This window comes from Nuphar pumila, chromosome 11 (assembly GCF_984573655.1).
Source record: "Nuphar pumila chromosome 11, dmNupPumi1.hap1.1, whole genome shotgun sequence".
Classification (NCBI taxonomy): domain Eukaryota; kingdom Viridiplantae; phylum Streptophyta; class Magnoliopsida; order Nymphaeales; family Nymphaeaceae; genus Nuphar; species Nuphar pumila.
The window spans coordinates 4,834,661-4,839,376 of NC_143259.1; the positions used below are offsets into that span (position 1 = coordinate 4,834,661).

A 4,716-nucleotide genomic window follows, 5' to 3' on the forward strand; every position below is an offset into this window, starting at 1 on the left:
CTCTAAATGGGAACCGGACCAGGCCGACCTGGCCCCATGCCCACCCCTAATTATGAAATCTATTGAATAATAATAAAAAAAAACTGAATATAAAAAAATGAACATACCTTGTTGTTGACCAAGACTTCTCCACCAATGACAAGCCAAAAAAATAAAAATGAGACCAAGGTTTTGTGTTCACCCTTGGTTTAGAAACAAATTGAATAGAGCAAACCTTTGGGCTTGCCTCTTAATTCAATTGCACTAAGTTACCTATTAGGATTTTCTTATGCTCCCTCAAGGGTGAGACACCTATTTAAGTCTCAGTTGGCCTTATCTTCAACCACACATTCCTAAACCAATTCAAGCTTTCTTTAATTAATATTAATTAATAAATTAAGTCTATTTAAAACAAAAGGTTGTAGACATTTCAAGGGTGCCAAAATAATATCCAACAATTTTAGTTTTTACAAACATATTTCAAAAAACTTGATTTATAAAAATTTATTTGGCAAATCATGATTTTGACTTAATAAATTAAGTGTGCTCATGTTGATGAGCATTGAAAAAGCCACACCTACCTAGTACATGAACATGCAAACCAATAATCGACATGTTAATCGTTAGCCAATTTCAACTCAAAGGTCACCAACAAGTGTGGTTGATAACCATCATCTCTCCATAGGGCTATGTGCCTTTCTTACACTTAAAAATATCTAACTGGCACATAGAGACAATAGGGACATGCAAATCAATAATTAACATATTAATTATCCAAGACCAAAATTCGCTTAGCCAATTCCAACTCCAAGTCACCAATGAGTGTAGTTGTTAACCATCATCTTTCCAAAGGGTTATGCGCCTTTTGTACATCGAAAAATGTCTAACCGATACATAGAGACAATATGTGTCTCCTACAAGCAAGTGTGCTGCATGCTCCACAATTTTTTGTCAGGTACTTGGGTGATTTTCTCATGCATCGTGAATTGGTCAATCTCTTGAAGGCCCCTACTATAGAAAAAATAAAGGAAGATAGACTTGGTCACCCCAATTCACTTAGGATTTACCCTTAACCTGGTATGTGAGACATCAAAGGCAATGCATTAAAAGTCCCGAAGATGGGGTTTTCTCATATCAAATTGACATATTTCACATTTAATTTTGAGAATAACTGGTTAGTACCACAATGTAATCTTGTACAAGCCACAATTCCATGCAATAATATGAAATTGTTTGAAGAAAACATAAATATATTTATTTAAATATTCATAATTTTTATTAAAAAATTATGCAAGGCCATACAAAAATCCAACAAGGTCCATGTGAAGCTTATATGAATTAGATAAGTTACATGTGCTTGTCGAGAATAGTCCATTAGTGAGTCATTAGTAAGTAATTAACATGAGATTTTATAGTTAGTACAATAAAAGAAAGCTAAAAGTTATTGTAAGTATGTTAGAAGTGTGTAAAAAGGACCAATACCTATATATATATATATATATATATTGAGATTAGTTTATGATTGAACAAGCGTAAAGTATATATTAGTGAATTGCCTCTTATCTTTCTTTAATTTGTCGTTGTTGGGTTCGATATTTATTAAAGGTTAGTGTTTTCCCTGTAATTCTAACGAACAAAAACACACCCACATGTCTGATTCCTAGGTCATCATCTTGTTTACGACAGGAATGGTGCAAAATAACCGGCTGGCAAAGTTTGGTGGAGTTTTTAATAGTGTCGGTAGCGCAAAATGTTAGGTGCGTGTGACTAGTGAGAGACAAAAGGGTTAGGTAAGAATAGTTTGGAAAAGTTGGGTGACATTTAAGGATGGCAGTGGACCAGAGAGAAACAGAGCCCCCACCCCATCTCGCCCACTTAGATTGAAGATGGAAGACATGAAACTAAGATAAAGGTTAAAATCAAAACCTGTGCCAGGATGAAAGCGAGAATCAACTTATGCTTTCCTCCGTTAGTAAAATGCTAAAAATACTCTTTTAAGGATGATTGTGAACCGAAAAAAAATGAGCCCAGACCATCTCATCCTGTTTAAACCAAGGATGAAGGACATATAAGAGAGATGAAGGTGAAGATAAGAGGTTAAAACCAAAACTCTTGAAGAAACGGAGGCAAAGATGGAGAGCGGAATTTTGAGACGGGGCGGGCGGTCCGCCCGCGCCCCGGTCGACTGCCATACCTACATTAGACTGATGAGAGCCAAAACCAAACCGGTACGCTTATAAGAAACAAAAAAGTTCAGGAGAGAGAGAGAGAGAGAGAGAACTCTAAAATCTTAAACTTCAGGAGAGAGCTCCAAATTCCAGAACCCTTTTTCTCAAAAATGCATCTCTCAACCTCCCCACTTACCTCCCCCAAAACCCTTCAACTCCCTCTCTCTCCTTTCCTCCCCAACATTCTTCCCCTCCGAGCCATCTCCCTAAGCCCACGCTTCCCGGAGGCCCCTCTCACCATCTCCGCCCGCCGGCACCCTACTCTCCAAATCCGCCCCATCCTCAAAACCGCCGGAACGGTCGTCCTGTCCACCGCCCTCCTCCTCGGACGCTTCTCCCTCGCGACCGCTCGAGCTGACACCCCACCACCACCACCACCTGTGGCTTCTTCCACTCACGAAGAACCCGACGCCGAGAAACCCATCTTGGAGCGATTCCTCAATTCCCAACCCGACTCGATCCCCCATCTCAAAGCCCTAGTCCAGCAGAATCTCGAGTCTGGCGAAGACTCCGAAGCTCTCTCCCTCCTCCGGTCCCTCATCCGCTCCCAACCCGCAGAACCGGAATGGAAGTTCCTCGCGGCTAGGCTCCTCAACGAGATGGGCCGTCCACAGGAGTCGCGGGAGCTCTTGGAAGAGATCCTCGTCGACAACCCGTTCTCCTTCGAGGCCCTCTTCGAGAATTCAATTCTCATGGATCGTTGCGGAGAGGGAGAGGCCGCACTGGACCGCCTCGAGTCGGCACTCAGCGCTGCGAAGTCGGAAGCCAAAGAGAAGGACGCGAGGAATGTTAGGTTCATCATTGCACAGATCCTGTTCCTGCAGAAGAAGGTGGAGGAGTCATTGGCCAGCTACTGCGAATTGGCCAAAGAAGATCCCAAGGACTTCCGGCCCTACTTCTGCCAGGGGGTGATCTACAGCTTGTTGGACCGGAACGCAGAGGCGAGGGAGCAGTTCGGCAAGTACAAGGAATTGGCGCCCCGGAAATTCGAGGTCGAGGGTTACTTGCAGACCCCACTCTCAAGGATGAAGATCTTCGGTTCAGATGATGATTCGATGGCGGGAAGCGTCCGCTGAAGCATTTGCAAAGAGGTGAATTGCATGTTTCTAAAGCGCGTCAGATATTGGTAAGAGGAATAATGGTGTTTTGTTAGAATATTGAGTTTTGAATTAGCAGGGGTTCTTCATTTTGAAGTTTTCTTCTTCTTCTTCTTTTTAACTGCAAACATGAAATGGGAGAGTCGTTCTGATTGCCGACAAAGAGGAGATGCAAGAATAATGGTTTCCTCTCTCTGTTAACAAAAAGTTTAATGACTAAAAATTGCTTATTTATGATGTCTTGAGTTGTTTTTTTTCGTGTTTTCCTTTCTTTAATGCGTTCTAACAATAATATAACCTGGCGCTCTTAGATTGATGTTCTAGAAAATGAATGAATATTATGAAATGAGTAAAGCGAAAGAGATTGGGCAATGCTAATTGGCAAGAAGCTTGGAGTATCTAGTTGGGGTTATTTTTCATCACAAAAATGGATTGGTAATCAAAACTGAAATAGTTCATTCTATCTATTTTTCTGCAGTTGTTTGTTTGGAAACATATAATCATGGTGTTATCCCTCATTATGAGTCTTGGGTAATTGTTTATTATAATCTCTTTGAAAACATGGGCTATGCGAGGAGATCCAAAGATGAGGGATTTAGGTGAAAATCTCTTCTATCTGCTGTTCCAGTCCAAGAAGACGAGGTAGGTGCAGACGCTGTCAGATTCAGCTAGCAAAGTTCCCATAGTCACGAATTTCGGTCATTCTTTTGTAAAATCTTGTGATTTTATCCCCAGATTTTCAGAAACTGATAATCCAAAAAAACGAGATATTTTCAGACTATTATATAATGTTTATATTTTTAATGGTTTTCTTGTTTTCTTATATTTTCTTAAAATTTAAATGTACATGTATTTTTCTCAGAAAAATACATTTCTTTAATTTATTGCAAGATTTTCTTTTGTGAAGAATATCCTGATCATGAGATTTGTCACTAAGGGAATCAAAGCATCTACCTATTCAAAATTGCTTTGGGATTTGCTCGATTTTCTTATCCATGTCTGCTTTGCCTGACTCTGTAACCCCCTTCAAAATCGAATCGCCTAAAAACGGTTGGATGGGGTACATGTTTTAAGACACCAGGATTTTCTTTGGCAATTCAAGCTTGTTCTTGTTCGAGTCTTCTTTTTGTTTTCTTAGAGGATTGTGCTTGTTCGAGTGATAAATCAAAGCTTTACCAGATCAAATCATGTTTTTCTTGTACAGCAGCTAGAGGTTGGTAAATGAGCCGAACCGAACTGAGGGTGTTCAAGCTTGGCTCGTTTCATGTGCCGAGCTCGAGTTCATGAAAAGCCTGAGCTAAATGAGCTGACCACAAGCTATCTCATTTACAAAACAATTATATTTTTTCAGAGTTGAAAATATTCGAATTTAGACCTTAAACCTACTAAGGCATGCTAAAACTGGCTCGTTA

General features: G+C 40.2%; 1 pseudogene across 1 annotated transcript; it reads left to right on the forward strand.

Annotated features, from left to right (window-relative positions):
* The first annotated feature begins 2,212 nt into the window (after positions 1 to 2,212).
* Positions 2,213 to 3,540, forward strand: LOC149821715 (protein SLOW GREEN 1, chloroplastic pseudogene; annotated as a pseudogene). The gene has a single exon (XR_016425924.1). The product of XR_016425924.1 is annotated as a protein SLOW GREEN 1, chloroplastic pseudogene (transcript).
* The last annotated feature ends 1,176 nt before the right edge of the window (positions 3,541 to 4,716 follow it).